Source organism: Nelumbo lutea, chromosome 1, assembly GCF_056320005.1.
Source record: "Nelumbo lutea isolate HS-2025 chromosome 1, American lotus-T2T, whole genome shotgun sequence".
Taxonomy (NCBI): domain Eukaryota; kingdom Viridiplantae; phylum Streptophyta; class Magnoliopsida; order Proteales; family Nelumbonaceae; genus Nelumbo; species Nelumbo lutea.
Window position 1 is genome coordinate 185,126,377 of NC_142684.1, and position 18,644 is coordinate 185,145,020.

An 18,644-nucleotide genomic window follows, 5' to 3' on the forward strand; every position below is an offset into this window, starting at 1 on the left:
GTACCCCTTAAAAATGAAGCCTACATCACAAGTCTGAAACATAGTGTCATTTTCTAAATTGTTAATACAGATGGGTCCCATTCCCATACAGAATACAAGATGCCAAATTTATGGTGCAAGATGAGCATGATGTAAGGGATACAACAATACAAGAAAAAACTGCATTCTTGGCAGCTTTGAAGAGCAATTTGTTCTTTGAATTCCCTTCCTAAAGGCGCCAAGGTGGTTCAGGAAGCTATGATAAGAAAAGGCCAGGTGGCAATTGACAGGGCGATGGCATTCAAAGTACAGAAAATTTCTTTGCCGATAGGTGCATTCATCATAAAAATTTATTGACCTACATCTCAATGGAGAACGTTCCACGTAACCTAGTGAAACTGCTTAAAGATGACTATTAGAGCTTTCGATTTTACATATTGGGTTGTGTTCATTTGGATCCTGAATCTCCTGCAATTAGGGGTGTCAATTGGACTGGATTTGGTCCAATTCGATCCAGTCCAATCTGAGTTCATTATAAATGGACCAGGTCTAATCTAATCCAATAAATGTTTTGGACCAATTTGATCCGTTCCAATTCAATATCTGGACCGTTTGATCTGTTCAAATTCATGATACATATATTCTTATTTTATATTAATGGACTAGATATTGACTTAATCCAATCCTATTCAATATAAATTTGTTACGGATTGGTCCAACCCAATCTAATAAATATTTTGGACCAGATTGATCCAATCTAATGTGTCTTATTAGCCGGTCTAAATTAATTTTGGATTGGATGGGGTCCAATCCAAAACCAATCCATTGACACTCTTACCTGCAACCAGTACGCGGCTGGATTGTTGAGAATATATCTGATGCATGTATGTTAAATTTATTCCTAATGTGCGGGTGGATTAATGAGAATATCTCTGATACATGTACATTAAATTTATAATGAGATATCCCAATGTGCATCTAGATTCTCATAATAGAGTTTTATACTTGCAAGGAATCTTATCGCATTCTTTTATTCTGATTGTGTCTTGATATATTAGTTTTTTTAGTTTGTTTTAAGATAGCCGCCCTTCCATCAAAAATAAATTCAAGGGTCTTAAATAAAAGCTCAAGCAGGGCCTCAAAAGCAGCCGGTAACTAGGTACATAAGTAGATTGGCTAGAAACAAAGAAATTTTCAAAAAATAAATAAATAATTAAATAAAATTCGCGCATCACATGAGGACAGATAAGCCATGAATGATAGGGAGAGTAGGTGGGTAGTGGAGGTATAGTTTTCTAGAAGATGTTAACGTAATAACAAGCCCACTGTCACGCCCAAACAAACCCGAGTAAAAGCCTACCAACTCTAATCTAAAAATTCTGAAATCAGAAGACTAATTCCATTGTTTTTGAGGTTCTTAACGTATGCTGACTGCTCATGGAGTCGTCCCCAAGTAGCAAGTACCAAGAGCCAAGGTTCCAAAGTGGAGAAGAGAATTAATGGAGATGAAGAGCCCCCCACTTGCTATCTCTATCACTTTCACTCCTAGAGCATGCCGTGTTAGTTAGGCTTTCGGTCCATCTGACTATCTGATGATGGACCTCCACTTATAATTAAAAAAAAAATGTAGTTGGTGAAGCCATACAAAATCAACAATATTGGTAGCTGCCAGAGTTCGGAACTTCGTTAATGGGCGTATAACCATTAAGAACACCCCACGACAGTCGTGGATTATTTTTGAAATTGCCACATCAAGAAAAAAAAACAAAAATATGTCATTGAACTGTTTTTGTTTTGAAAATAAAAAATAAATTGATTTTATTAAAATCAATGATGACTTTATATGTTTTTAAAAGACAATAATAATAATAATAATATATGTTTTTAAAACCATCAAAATGATGACTTTATATGTTTTAAAATAAAAACATGTTTTTCAAATCAGAAATTCAAGAATATAATTTTGGTTTCAATTTTAGAAATAAAAAACACATATATAACAATATGTTTTTCATGTTTTAGTTTTAAGAAACAAATTATTTTTAACCCATATTATTTTAATTGGCTTTAGGAACTCACAAGGAAAACAGCACATCCCCTTAATACAGCAATCATGTTCAACTAATTTGAGGTCTTTGCATCCAAACAAGATGAACATAAATAGGGATGTCAACTGGTTGGATTTGGTACCGGTTTGACTCAACTCGAACCCAAACTGAAGCAACGTTAACCCAAATCCAACCCAGCCCGATTGAATGGAGAAGGGATACAAAACCCACCTCATGTATGGTATACCAATACTCAATAGACAATAATATATGAACTAATATTTCAAAACTACAATGTCAATGAGTCGGGTTTGGGCTTCAAAAAATGGGTTGGGTTCAGGTAGGTCTACCTCAACGCTAGCCTGACACGAAACCCAATCAAGGCTGATCCAATCCTAACCCGATTGGAGCATATCTTTGTGGACTTACCATCTACTCCGACCCATAAACATCCCTAACCACAAATAAAGATGTGTACAATGTGCTACAGAACCAAACAACAATGAAGATAAGACTTAATACAAGTGATTGGAATTTGGAAATGAAATTACTCCAATCATGCCCAGCCATGCATTTAACGTGACATACGACATCACCGTCACCTTGAACCGGAAGTAGACTTGTTTAGGAATAGGAAAGGGGACCCTTTTTTAAGTAAAAGTGGTCCAACTTTATCACTTATTTTCGTAATTCCCAGTAAGAGTGATAAAGTTGAATGCATGCATTCGGCAAGCCAATTGTTTCAAAACAAATCAACTAGGTCTAGGTGATTGAGATGGACTAAGTCTTACCCTAGCTCCCAATTAGACATGTTCATGACCGGGCCAGATTGGGTTCGTGCTGGGCTTTGTTTCTGTATTGACAGAATATATCCAGGCCCGAGTTCGAGGCCAGCTTTCATATAAATTCTGAAGTCTGAATTCAAGTTTGGCCAAAAAATTGAAAAAATATTTTTTTTTATTTAATAAAAAATGTTTCATTTATATTAAAAGACCTCAAAACCTAAAAAATAATGAAAGATCTCATTATTACTTGAAAAGAGATAAAGAATAATAAAAAAATATTATATATATTATATAATATTTTTTTATTATATAAATACATTATCAAGTCGGACTCGGATATGAGCCAGGCTTTTTTGAGAAAGCCCAAGCCTGGCCCGAAAAAGGTCAGGCTTGATGTTTTAGGCCTAAGCCCAAGCCCATGGGCCTGATATCTTGTCCAAGCCCGACTTAGATTGGGTTGGGCCAGCCCGGCCCATTGAACTATCCAACCCATGAACAAGTCTAATCCCAAGTAAAAGTTAACTAACTACTTAGGTAAGTTTTGTAAAACAAATATCAAACAATCTGTTGTCTGTTGAGTTTATGATACAAATTGTATCAACTCATATTAATAAGGTTTTGTTTGCTTTTCAGTAAGTTACTTACTCAGGTAAGTACATTTACCCATGTTTTTTTATTTCCCATGTAAATAAGGCAATATCCATTTTAGCCATAAAAATTCATTATTAAAAAAGATAGTTTTGTTCTATTCAAGTATTGATAAGAAAAATTATTTATTCACCTAAAAAATGAAAATATCCAAAAATAGATCCCCTCAAAATACGCCTCTTAAATGTGGTACAAAATTTCTACAAATTGTTCAACGTTAGAGGTTATTAATAAACAGAGGAATTTAGTGTTAATAGGTTTCCGTGAAAATGAATGGCAAACAAAGACAACTTAACAAATCGTCGTGGACGCTGGGGTCCAATAGGCTTGGATCTTTAGTTTTGTGTTTTGAAATTTCTTTTTCTTCGTCCAAGAGCCAGCTGCGAAGCAGAGAGAAATTGTAGCCATGCATGCATGCGCAAAACATTGACATGTAAGGCATATCCAATAAATCTTTAGTTTAAAGCACAAAATATCAAGATTATTAGTAGTTACGTAGAACAAACGCTTAGACTATTGTCCTTTCTGTGCTTCAAATACTCTGCAACGTAACCCTTTGTAGTCAAATTATTATAAGAATGAATTGATTAGGTAATAAAAAGACCAAATCTTCAACCCACATTGATCTCAATAAGCCAATGATGGAAACATGTGGCAGTGGGTGGACCTAATACATGGAAGACGCCCTTGCGGTGCGGCTCACAATAAGTCAGAAGTCAACCTCACGTTTCTGAATATCCAACCTTTTTCAAACCAAAAGAAAGAATAAATGGACATATCTTCATGGCATTTAGCGGCTGGCCGAATCATTGATATTTTATATATCTCTCTCAAGTGCCACTATATAGCAAAGCTATTAGCCTGGACACATATTACATGGGCTATATCAATTGAGCCAAATTGGTATAAAGTTCAATTCATATTTTCTTTTTTCTTTTTTTGTTATGTTTAGTATGTTCAGTTGCAAATTACAATCCTAGTTGCACCCTAGTGAGAACAGAAAATTTCCTATTTTCAATACATTTAATTAAATAACTAGGAAGCTTTATGGATTTTAAATAAATAAAAATTAGTTTAAACTTTCAAGTTAATGCCTTTTTATTATTTTCAATGAAATTTAATTGGATCTCAATTTCTAATAATTTTTTTAATTATTAGTAAGTGTATTCATATTGATTTTTAAACTTTATAAATAAAAGTAATGTTAAAATTTTTTGGTTACGTATTTATTATTTTCTTGAAACTCTTATTTTTTTAACTAATTTCAATATTCTATTAGTAAAATTAATTTTATTAATAAATTCGTATTCAGTTTTATTAAGTTCATTCACCTTTACTAAATTTTGTTAACTTTATATTTTTTTATAATTATTAAATGGAATTTGAAACGATTTTAAATTATATTTTTATTATTAATAATAACAATGGATAAAATTTATTATAAGATTTACAATTAATTATAAATGCTTATTTATTTTAAATAAATTTTAAAATGATAACAACATTATAAATCTTATTATTTCTATTATTAAATTTGTATTAATTTTTATAGTTTTTAAGTTGAAGATAAATGGACCTTAGCTATATATATTAGTTATTAACAGTAACAATTGGAATTTAAAGAATAATTTATAATTACTAATTTATTATTTTTATTTATTATTATTATATTTTTTAAATTAATATGGAATTTAAAGAATAATTTATAATTACTAATTTATTTATTTTTCATTAGTTATTTCTAGATAAATTGGTATTTAAATGGATTTTACATAAGTAAAATTATATTAGTTTTTATTTTTTTAATGGAATTTAATTTGGGTTTTTAATTAGTACATTCTTATAATTTTTATTAATTATAATAACAACTAACACTATTATTATTATTATTATTATTATTAACAAATATACCATAAGAGCTTTGACCAATCAAAACCTCCATGAATTTTGATTAGTACGAATTGTTTGGTCACCAATTTTATGATATCGTATAAATTTTTTTTTTTCTCCATGAGGCTACAAAACTGGGGATAAGCCACTCCCCCATAGCCATAACCACTCAACCCCAGTCCCTAGTGGCAACTGAATTTGATCCCAAGGCCCCGTTCGCTTTTCGTTAAGTGTTTTTCCTAGTAAATAATTACCCGGGTAAGTGCATTTACCCATTTTCTTTTATTTCTTAGGTAAATAAGACAATAACCATTTCAGTCATAAAAATCCATTATTAAAAAGGGTATTTTTGTCCCATTCAAGTGTTAGTAACTTTCCTCCTAGGTGGGAAAGTTATTTACCCATCTAGGAGATGGGTATGTAAGTGATACCCAAGAAAACAAACTTTCCCTGGTCCCCATATAAATCTGAAACATGAACATGGGATTCTTGGTCAATGAGAATTCCAATTGATCAACTTTACCCCTCTCAAAATCCAAAAAAAGAACACCCATGACCCCCCCAAATCTCCTCTCTAATTAGCTGGAAGTTACCATAATTGAACCATCATCAATCGGTCACGATATTGGTTGATTGGTTACAAGTATTTTGGGTTAGGCTGGTGCCCACACTTCAAGCTGGTCTAACCTATAGTTATACTAAACTTATATTTTTTTATACATATCCTTTAGTTAGTGACTTAGGCTGAAAGCCCAGGCCCATGATCACTCTTATATCATGCCTTTCTTATTTCAATTACACCATTACGGTTGAATTTTTGTGTGATTGCCACCATTGCGGTTGAATTTTGTTATCAAAGGCTCAATTTTTTCCTCAGGCTGTGTTTGGCTGTAATGCAAATAAATTTGTACTGATGCAAAATTATGATAGTGCAAATTATTTGAGTGTAAAGTCTGATCTATTTTTGTTTTAAATTTTAGTTTATTTTGTTTGATTGCAGTACAAATGAGGTAAATTAAAACCTGAAGTAGAATAAAGCAAAACCCATAATAAAATTAAACAAAAATTTGCATTTTTTTCATTTGCATTTCCATGCATTTGCATTAGTGCAAATAAAAGTGAAGATAGGAATAGTTGAAATTTTTTGCAGATCAAAATTTTTTTATTCCTAAAAGGTGCTACGCTTCTACTTCTGCTTCGTACATTGTACTCCTTTCTTCCATCTTTTCGTTTCTCAATTATATTCCGCTTTCTCTTACTAAACCCAAGAAAAAGAAAAGGAAACATCAACAGAATAAGGCAAAGAAAACGTAGTAATATTCAAACAATTTGATTAACCATCAAGGCAACGTTATCCTAGTTATTTAAAAGCTAAAAATTCATAACACATACATATAAGAATAGAAACATATCAAATGTGCGAATGGTTATTATTCTGATTTCTAAATTATTCATGCTACCAACTTCATTTTGATTGTTAAAGATTAAATTTATTCTGATGGTACTCGATCTGCTCAGAGAGCTTTGAGTGAGAGTGGTGAGCGGCCCAAACCTTACAAAAGAAAGGATGTTAGAAAGCCTGGGTTATGAGCCCATGCGAGGAGGCTCCGACGGTCAAGTTAGTACCGAGCTGAATAGGTTGAATGATAGTTCTGAGCAGAGAAAACAAAGAGAGTTAGAATACCTTATTAGAGAGCGTACCCTATGAAAGTGAAAGTTGAGGGACGACCAAGGCACTCCCAAGATTCTCAAAGGTAATAGATCTTGGTGTGCGGATTCTTAGGGGCTCATGGGAGCGCTCTCCGGATGAGCTGCTTGCCATTTCAATTGGTTACTCAACATGTTCCCGAGGATCTCATAGACATTAACTGCTTCGAAATGCATCCCCCATGCTGACGTAGAAGGTCAAGGTCATTCTACCAAAACATCAATCTGTCTCTGGGTTGCCTGATATCCCGAAGAACCTAAGGTGGAACCAATGTCTTGGGCGACTTTGATTTGACCATTGTGGGTGATCTATCGAGGTCACTTGATGATACATGGATCCGTCTTGATGGCAAATGCTTTCCGAGGTCGCTCATGCAAGTCCCATGGTCTCCGAGATGATGTGGCACTAGGTGGCTGATGTGTCGATTTTGCCCATCATCATATTCTAAAATCACATTTATTTTATGGTTTCTATTGTTAAAACCTTTTTTTTATTATTATTATTGGTTCTATTATAAGGGCTATGTGGAGCAAAAACATTTAACAATAATTCTATTTGCATGTCTCTTAAGCAAATAGCTTCCATAAAAGGTCACCAAGCTATGTCGGCCGGTCACCATACAAGACTTCTGGCCGGAATAAGATATCCCTTGTTGATGGCTCCCTAGCCCCTATCACGGGAAAGGGAGACACTAAGACCTATGATGCCCTAACATTATCATTTGTTCTTCATGTACCTTAACTAATACCAATTGGCTTTCAATTAGTAATTTGACTAAATCCCTGAATTGCAATGTGACTTTTCTTTCCTTTATATTGTGTTTTTCAGGACATGGAATTTCAAAAGGTGATTGGGAATGGCAATGAATTGTTTCTTGGAGAAGTAGAAAAGCAACCAGTGGTTGCTAGATCTTCAGTTGAGGCAAAGTATAAAGCTATGGCCCATGGTGTTTTTGAATTGTTATGAATTAGATATCTCTTTAATGAAATGGGTGTTTCATGTGATGAGCCACTAATGTTGTATTGTGATAACCAAACTACTATTAACATTGCACACAACCCAGTTCAGCATTATAGAACTAAGCACATTGAGGTAGACAAACACTTTATACTAGAGAGAGTGGCTTCAAGGGAGATATGCCTACCTTTCATTACATTAAAAGAGCAACTAGCAAATTTTCTAAGGTAGTCCCAAAAGCAAAGTTTCAACATTATATAAACAAGCTAGGCATGATTGACATCTATGCTCAACTTGAAGGGGAGTGTAGTGAGAACGAGCCAAATGGGCCTTAGTATTCTTTTTTCTTTTAAGTAGTATTTAAAAGTTATGTTTCTTAGTTATAAGCCTTATGGGCCTTCTTTTATTTTCTTTAATTATTTCTTTAGTGTTGGTAACCCCATTAAGGGCATCCAAGTAATTGTACTTAAACTTAGAATTATTAATAAAAGTGATGAAAGGGGGTTAGAGAGAGGTTCGAGTTCTTCTTTTCTCTCTTCCCTTATTTTCTTCTTCCACAACCTATTGTTGAAACTTCTTTCTTCTTCTTTCTCTTTCTCTCTTTTCTTCTTTTCTTGCATTATCTGAATTGTTGTAAGTGTAATTTTTTACTTTTATTTCCTATTTATTTAGAAAAAAATTTTATTTACAAGCCTTTGATAGGTTGCCCAGTGTTTTTAAGGCTGAAGGGCAGGACCTTATAGCAGTACAAGCTGATAATTGTTAAAAAGTAGTTTTTTCTTGGCCAGCGGGTTTCATTGAGATCTGGTTATAGCTTGAATAGGTGTCCATGAAGCTTAGCAATTCGAACCCCGAGGTGGTGCCTATGAACAGGTCTATCCGAGGAAGTGGGAATCAGTCTTTGGGGCAAGCTCTATTATGGTCAGTTTGGTTGCCGAGAAAGGGTGGGATGAGAAATGATAGAATGAGAAAGGAATATATTTTTTCCTCAATTTTGCATCTGGTGTTTGTTTCCCAAGAAGCATTATAGTCAAAATTCATCTTCTTGTTTTTGTTTTCTAAGAAATGAACCATGAAATTTTAGATAATCAACAAAATAAAACATCCATCGATCAATATTCCCCATGGAAGTTCATACATCCAATATTGCAAGAGACAAACCAATACACCATTGCTTTGTTGGCAACAAGAGAAATGGAACTGTAAACCAATCTGTACAATGATGCACAACAAGGGATTTGTTACCTCAGACTGAATTGATTAGAGGATCCCATTTGTTTTCTATTTCCACCTGAAAAATTCAAAAAAAAAAAAAAAACAATACTTGAAGACATGAATCCAACCAACATACGTAGGAGATGACCACTCCACTACTTGTCGGCGATGAAAAATATGGTCTGATGACCAGGGCTAGAGGGGCAAGACATTAAGATGGGAAAGGGTAAAAACTCAATCAAAAAAGGAGGAAATGGTGCAAAAATAAATCAAATTCACAAAAGGATGATAGATGGAGCCAGAGAAAACAGAACTGTCGTCGGAGATGTAGCTAGAAATGTTGCTTGAGATCACCGGAGATGTCACTTGAAATTGCTAGACATGTCACCGAAAATGTTGCTGGAAATGTTGCTCGAGATCACTAGAGATGTCACCAAAAATATTGCTCAAGATCGTCGGAGATGGAAGAACTCAACCGTTGCTCAAGTTCATCGGAGATGTAGCCGTTGGAAGGCAAGTAGATGGAGAACGAAGAGGGAGTCTGTATCTCTCTAGAAAGGCTCAAAACTTTCTTAATAATGCCTTCTCAACAGGGTCTCACCAAAATGGTGTCACCGACATCCTTCATTTTGGGATCTCATGTCCCTTGTTTTCCATTCTCATCCCATCATTTCTCTGAAAACAAACATTAAGAAAAATAGTATTCCTTAAAGATGCTTCCCGTCCCATCTCTTTCTTAGCAACCAAATGGGTCATTAAGGTTGGTGTAATCTACACACATATGCTACTTTCCATTTGCCTTTTTTACAAGTACCACGTTGCCAATTCAATCTAGGTACTCAACTTCTTTAATGAAGTCGATGTCTAGTAGCTTTCCGACCTGTCTATGGTCTTCCACCGATTAGCGTCAAAGTTCCTTTTCCTCTGCTTCACGGGTCTGACCAAAGGGTTCACATTCAGTTTATGGGTTATCACAGAGGGGTCTATGTCGGGCATATTGGCAACCGACCAAGCGAAAACATCAGAGTTTAAGGCTGGGAACTTACTAGTTCAGTGGGTTGGGGCCCCTCAAGGAGCGATCCGACCTGCACTTTCTTCTCTGGCTCAGTCTCAAAAAGAGGAACTGAGACCGTCTCTCCCACGGACTTGCCATGCTTTTCCTTGGGCTGTTCAAGTAGGTCGAGGTTGACATCCACAGTCGAGGGTTATTTGCCCTTACCGTTTAAGGCCACCACATAACACTCTGGCCTTCATGTTCTATACGTCAAGCTTGCCGCGATCTTAGTATATCTCCAGTAGTGGCAAAGTGAGAAATGAACAAATCGGAGAACTATTTCCAACTTGTGATGGAAATTGGAGCGAGCCTGAAATACCACATCCAAGTTGTCTAGTGGAATGTGGTGGAGAAGGCCAGACACATATTAGCCTCTAAGGCCCCCTAAAGAAGCATGAGGGCCTAGAAGCTTTCAATGTGATCCACAGGATCTGTCATGTCATCGTAAGTTTCAAAGTTCGATGTCTTGAAGTCCTTTGGGCATGGCTCTACGATGATATCAACAAACAAAGGAGAGGGGCGAGCAAGTTCAAGGACGTCAAAGGTTTCTGCATGGCTTGCCAGCTGAGTAGCGGTGACATGTGGTTCCATGCGAGGTCCTAGACGATCAAGTGTTGAGGTGCAGTGTGGATGTCTCTTAGGTCCGTCGCGTCGTAAACCGGCCATAGAGTGGGATGCCTCGATTTTAAGCAAGGCGGAGGTCTTGTTGTCCACACTGTCAGTGACATGCATGGGGCCATGCTGCCTCAACGTCACTGTCTGGGTATGGCTTGTCAGGGAATGAGCTCGAGAAGGTTGGCGGTCATCATTCAAGGCTACCTGCTCACCAGGGTTCCTCGCGTCAGCAACTTGTTTATCCCGATTCTAAGGCTGGTCCTTGCTTTTGGGGTTCAGCCTATTGGTGGTGTTCAGTAGAAGGGTCTGTGTCAGGGCTTGCATGTAGGGTTGTTGCATAGTAGAGCAATACGTTGTTCCCATGTTTGCATCTGAAGGTCGATGCCCTGTATGTAATTCAAGGGTTCAATACCTACTGGTATTGTCAAGGGGTCAACAGGTGTAGCCCCAACTGTGCTGGTCTGAGCGTCTTTTCTATTGTGTGTAGCCATGTTGATTAGTAAGGGGATTGGTACTGAAAGCAATGAGAGATGAGGATGGTTTTTCAATTGTTCCCAAAGACGAAGCCAATTGATGGAGCTCAATTTGCTCGGAGAGCTTCGAGTGAGAGCAGTGAGTGGCCCAACCCTACAAAAGAGAGGATGCCAGAGAGTCTGGGTTGTTAGCCCAAGCGAGGAGGCTCCGACAGTCAAGTTAGTGCCGAGTTAGATGGATCGAACGATAGTTCTGAGCAAAGAGAGCTAGAATACCTTATCAAAGAGTATACCCCATGAAGGTGAAGGCTCCCCCTTTTATAGAGTTGGGGGATGATCAATGCACTCCCAAGATTCTCAGAAGTAATGGATCTTGGTGTGCGGATTCTTAGGGGTTCATGGGAGCATTCTCCGGATGAGCCACTTGCCATTTTTGAAGGTTGCTCAACATGTTCCCGAGGATCTCAGAGATGTTAACTGGTTAGAAATGCGTCCCCCATGCTGATGTGGTAGGTCAGGGTTATTCTACCGAAACATCAATCTGTGCCTGGGTTGCCTGTTATCCTGAGGAGCCTGAGGTGGAATCGATGTCTTGGGCAGCTTTGATTTAACCGTTGTGGATGATCTACCGAGGTCACCTGAGAATACACGGACCCGTCCTGATGGCAAATGCTTTCTGAGGTCACCCATTCAAGTCCCGTGGTCTCCAAGGTGACGTGGCACTAGGTGGTCGATGTGTCGATTTCAACCATCATCATATTCTAATATCACATTTATTTTATGGTTTCTATTGTTAAAACCTTTTTTTCATTATTGGTTCTATTATAGGGGCTATGTGGAGAAAAAACATTTAACAGTAGTTCTATTCGCATGTCTCTTAAGCACATAGCTTCCAAGGAAGGTCACCAAGCTATGTCGGTCACCATACAAGACCATGAAAATTTTTCAAAACTTTCAGGAAATTAAGGTCTCCTTCCCCCGACAATTAAGAGATGCTAAAAATGGATACTTAGTGATGAGTGGAAGTAACCCAATAAGATCAAGACACATGGCAACTTTAGTGGATCCATGCTCACCTCAAACAATCAACATTCACCTCGAACCATCTGACACTTATCCTATCCAAACTACCCTGTTAGAAGTGACAAAAGACAATTCGACTTACAAGTTGATTTGCATAAGGAAGCATACTTTGACAAGACAAGTTGATTCAGAAGAAACACACCTAAGCTCCAATACGTGTACACAAAGACAACCACCTGCCCATCCTTTCAACCAGTAGGCCTCGGGCTTCTTCCACACATGGTTAAACTTGGCATATGAGTCACCTGAACATGTCCCACCTTACCTCCAGGTGTCCTGCTCATCTTCGCCATGTGCAGATTGGCACAAGCATCCCTAATCTATATAAAGGTAATTAAGTAATTTTCACATTTATTAGACACTTTTTTCTTGCATTTATTACCACATGATACACCTTGGACAGCTCAACCCTTGCTAACTTGCTCACAGCTCAAGTTCAGGATATCACTTTGGGCCCTCTACCTATCCTCTTTCTTACAAGTACCTCTGCCTTCTCCCAAGCTGATTCTAAGTTCTTCCAAGACTTTCGATCATCATCACTTAGCATCTTCATAGCCAAATGGATGGATGATCGGTTGTATTGTAATTTATAATTAATCAGCAAGCTTTTATTCTTAGAGGCAATTCGAGAAGTATCCATATAATTATATATATATATATATATTAGGGTAAATTTAGAATAGGCACCTTGTACTTTAAGGGTAGTGATAGATAGGTATCCTAAACTTTCAAATGCAACACTTGAGTACTCTGAACTCCCTGAAATGAACTTAAACAATCAAACCTAATAACAAAACCTAAAACTGAAATCTGAGAAGAAAAATAAGAATTTCAAACATAAGAATCTGAGAATGAAGATCTCAAAACTATAGTTTCATAGAGGAGTGTAGGTACATAGTGCTCACTCAGTACCTCAGAGCACAGAAAGCACCAGATTGATGCCACGTAAACGCTTGCGATCAGCCTACAACTCACCTTTCCTCTACGATGAACTTATAGCACATTGTAGGTCTGCGATAAACCCAAGGTTTACCACACGTTGCGATGAACCCATGCTTAGCGCAAGCCCAACACAAACTCAAGTTGAACCCGCAATGAGGTTTTACACATGTTTGGCCCCACGAACAACTCCAAATCGCCATAGAACCCCGATTCATTAAGAACCAGTCTCGGGTATTAGCTGCACGCGTAATGTCGAAGTGACGAGTGTGACAAGGCGCCACGTAGGTCTAATAAACTGACACCCGCCAAGCAGTGACGTCACTAGCACCACGTCAGTTAAGTAAGGTGCAAAAGGGTAATAGCACATGTGTGCTATGAGGATCTTCGAGTGAAAGGAAAGTCAATCCTTAGAAAGATCCCCATAGAGACATGTGCGAAACCCCAACAATGCCCTTAATGATTGAAGACGAATCCAATATTCCCTTTCCTATTAGAAAACGAACACCCCTAACTCCTTCCTTTTAGGATCTTGGGATCTCCCCCATAAATAGAAATCCTTCCCATAATGAAATCCATTCAATCATCGAGTATCATCATCACTGATCTCCCATTCTGCCACTCTCCCTTCGTGCCCTACCTTCTGAATTGATTCCCCTCCCTATCCTAGCCACCACCTTACCTACAAAGAGAAAGGGCAATATGATTTCAAAAACAAGAAAAATCACACCTAAGAATGAAACCCTTTTTGGCCTTCTCTTAGTTGTTGATTGATTCACAATTGTTGTAATGCTTGAGAATAAAATATGAGAAGAAAAATAAGGTCTTCAAATTAAACAAGGTATCTATTTCTGGAAGTTTAGGCCATGTTTGGTTCAATTCTCATTCTTTCTCATTCCTATCCAAGATGATGAAATTCTAAAATGGAAAAGAATTGGTAAAAATAGGCAGAATGAGAAAATATTACTATGAACCAAACACTTTTTTCCTAAAAATGAATTCTTGTCATACTGACAAATGTCCTATATTGCTCATTTTCATTCTTCAAAAGAAAAAATCATGCCAGTATTCACAAACCGCCAGCCTAGGTCTCCAATAGTCAATGTTTACCACTTGGCATAAATGTTTTGTAAAACTACTTTCGCAAGTGTTTTAATAAAAGTACTTTTGTAAAAGTGCTTTTATAAAAGTACTTTCCTAAAAGTGCTTTTGTCAAAGTACTTCCATGAAAGTGCTTTAACATAAAAGAAGTGCTTCCATAAAAATGCTTTCGTAAAAGTGTTTTTATAAAGTCCTTTTATATAAGTACTTTCATAAAAGTACTTTTGTAAAAGTGCTTTTATAAAAGTATTTTCCTAAAAGTGCTTCTATAAAAGTACTTACGTAAAATTGCTTTCATAAATATATTTTCATAAAAGTGCTTCCATAAAAGTGCTTTCGTAAAAGTACTTTTATAAAAGTACTTTCATAAAAGCCCTTTTATAAAAGTATTCATAAAAGTTTTATAAAAGCACTTTCGTAAAAGCACTTTTGTAAGTGTTTGTAAAAGTGCATTTATAAAAGTACTTCCATAAAAGTGCTTTTATATAAGTATTTTCTTAAAAGTGCTTTTATAAAGGTGTCCATAAAAATGTTTTTATAAAAGCACTTTCATAAAAGTGCTATAGTAAAGTAATTTTATAAAAGTACTTTCGTAAAAGTGTTTTTATAAAAGTACTTTCGTAAAAGTGCCTTTATAAAAGTACATAAAAGTGCTTTTATAAAGTACTTACGTAAAAGTGCTTTTATATAAGTACTTCTGTATAAGTACTTCCATAAAAAGTGCTTTCATAAAAGTACTTTCGTAAAAGTGCTTTCATGTAAAAGTACTTTCATAAAAGTGCTTTCGTAAAAGTTGATCCATAAAAGTGATTTCGTATAAAAGTACTTTTATAAAAGTGTTTTCGCAAAAGTAAACACTTGTGGTAACAGTTTTGTAGGCAGAGTTTCCTCAAAGAATGAAATGAACAAGATGGGGTATGATTATTTTTCATGGTGCAAGCTACTCAATATTTTGTGTTATGTAGCTGATTTTTCATTCTAAAAAGAATGTAGCCCTTGGCAATAATTTTGTAACCAAACACTAATGTTATTCATTCTTTCTTAAAATGAGCAAGAATTAAGAGAATGAGGTCCATCCCAATGAATCAAATATGGCCTTAGGTTTCTCAAATATCAACATTTAAAAGTTAAAGATACATATCTGTCACTATCCCAAAATATAGGGTACTCAAGTGTCATAAATGATTTAAACATGAAAAGTAATTTTGAGATTTTGGAGTGTATAACTGATGGAATAATGTACACTGCCTGGGTGTCTACTTATGGAAGTTTAGGCTACTGACTACCCCAAACCCAAAGTACAAGATACCCTGGGCTATCTATAAAATGCCTATATTTGGGACGAACTCTGGTCAAGTTCATTATTTATACGAGGTTTTAACCCAAGTCCAACCCAAATTTTGTTACAGCCCAAGCTGTCTGGCCCACCATGAAAAAGAAGTTTCTTCGGTGCCAACCCTTACATGAACTTTTTGACATTCTGGCGCATAGGTTGATAACGATCCTACATTTTTTAGGAGAATGATGGTTCAGGCCAGGATTAGAATTTTTGGGCCCAAACTACAGTTGGGGTGGGTGCCGGTTCAGAATTGATGCCTAATCATGGGCGGACATTGGTGTGTAGATAAGGTTTTTAACATTTTGAATATTTATAATTTTACAGTGAAAATCAGAAATCTGCATTGGGTTTGTCCATATTTCTCTGCATTTTTTTTTACGTTTCTTCTATTTGTGACAAATATCCCTTTACACGTGTAAGCTCAGAAAGAAACGTTGGTCGGCTTGTATTTTATTCAAGTGGTCATGATCGATAGATCTGTTGTTTTGTTGATTTGTTCCATTCAATGGGTCAGGATCGATTAGATCTGTTGTCAAATCTAGCCGTGATCCCATTGGTTGGACCCTTCTATATCCTCTGTTTCTTCACCAGTTAAATCACCCATTCACCAATACCAGCACCACGTGGTTGGACTCTGCTTAATCTTCTCCTCACAACAAAAAACAAAACACGTGTCCATGGCTGGATGGATAGGGATATGCCCACCCCAGCATAATCTTCTGCCATGGCCTTATTAGGGTCGATCTCAACTAGCTTGAACAAGGGTTTGTCAGGTTTTAATTGGTCTGACCAGAAATATCTTCCCATCTCTGGTCTCTAGAGGGAGATTGCGACATTCTTTGAAGTTTTGGTAGAGCCACATGTTTTCCCTTCATTGTTCAAAATTGAAACAAACATTAATGAAAGTGGTGGACCTTTATCAACTGGTTCTAGTTGCAAAGTTTGAATTTCTGAGTTCATTTATGGATCATAAGCAATAGCCTATTCGCTGAGCAGGTCCTCTGGGTAGACTGGTAACTGACCTGGAAGAGAGACATCTTGAAGGGGAAGCGGGGGAACACAGACAGAGAAGAAACAGAAAGCTTCCTATATATGTCGACAATCAACAAGAGATCAACTTAGTCGGTTACATTCACAATCATTAATAAATTCTTTCATGGTGTTTGGAAGCATGGGTGTTTTTTAGAACCAGTTTTTAAGAAAAAACTCTCGTACTTCAAATATTCATTTTTCACGAAAAAACACTTCTGCTACATAGGCAGTGAGCAACGCTATGCTATTTGCTAAGGTGATTTTTATCACCATTTTTCATGTATATACTGACAGATAAGCACCACATAGAATACATATCAATCAACCGTTGGGGGAAATAATTCACCAATGCATGTGCATCGGTGGGGTCCTGATTTTTTAGGCATGTTCGATTTTTTAATAATCGGCTGAACCAAACAATAAGAGACATGAGCATTTGTTGAAACACCTATATAAATCCGATGTGACACCATATTTTTAAAGACGACCACAGTTTTAAACATCCCCTTTAATCTTCTCTTCTGTGTTTTTGTGTTTGAAAGAGAGACGTTTGATGACAAAATTCTTATACTTGTCATTCTAGTCATTTCGTTTAAGTTAGTTCTGAGAATGAAAGAAAGGAAGAAGAATGATTTACGTAGAAGGTGAAGGAAATAAGTGATGATAGGATAAGGTAGAGTCCAGATTACGTTCTCACTCTGTTCTAATTTTATGTTTTAACTCTAATTATATATTACCAAATCGGATTGGATATATAGGTGGATGCATATATGATCCAAATAATAAATAGATCGAATTCGATTCACTCTTAACGGGTTAGGATTTGAATTCGAATTTGGTCCTGCAGATAAACTTTTTCAACACTAGAAAAATGTTTAAATTTAAGACAGGTCCCATCTAGTCTAGTGCCGTCCTGTATATGGTTCTTCGACCATATGGGGTATCACTTTTTTTTTTCTTTTTGCTCATGGAGCCACCCAATGTGGGGTAGCCCCAGCACCCAAACCCTTAAGCCCTCAACCCTGACGCAGACGGGATATGACGATCCCATTACAAATTACAACCATGATACCTTATCAGCCAGCTAGTTGGTACCTTACAATTATGGTATCACATATTTCAAGTCTTATTTGGATAAGTGGGTCAGTGGTGAGTGGTTATAAAGCAAGCATGAGACTTCTTTGTCCTGAGCTATGTTTTTAAAAGGATAAATTTTAGATTAGTATCGTGTATTTTAGGAAGTGATCTGAATTTTAAAATATATAAATTCAATATCTCAACTCTCAAAATGTCCCAAATTAATTCAAAATCATTAATCGCCATTGAGTGATATGTAAAATGACATAAACGTCTTTTGGGTATCATCTATTTTTCTTTATCAACCATCCAAATGCTTAAATCCAAATGTGCTTCAAATTGTTCATCATTTCTTTGGTTCAATCTTGATTCTTGAGGAAAAAGATGATAAACAGTGTCTTATTTCGAAGGATAATTTTTGCATTTTCAGAAGTTTTAAGCTACACATGTCATCACGTGGTACAGATAACTAATGGACTATTAACAGTAGGGACTAAATTGAGACTTTGGGGGAGTTCAGGTACTGGATTGGTACGTTTTAAAATTGACCCAGAACTATAAATCCTTTTTAGTCTAGGTGGCGGGTCAGTGGTTAAATCATTTATGTGAAATTGGTCAATCTGTGGTATCATAAATTAAACAAAAAATATATATAAAACAAATGAAATACAAAAAATTTATTAAAAATTTTAAAAATTATA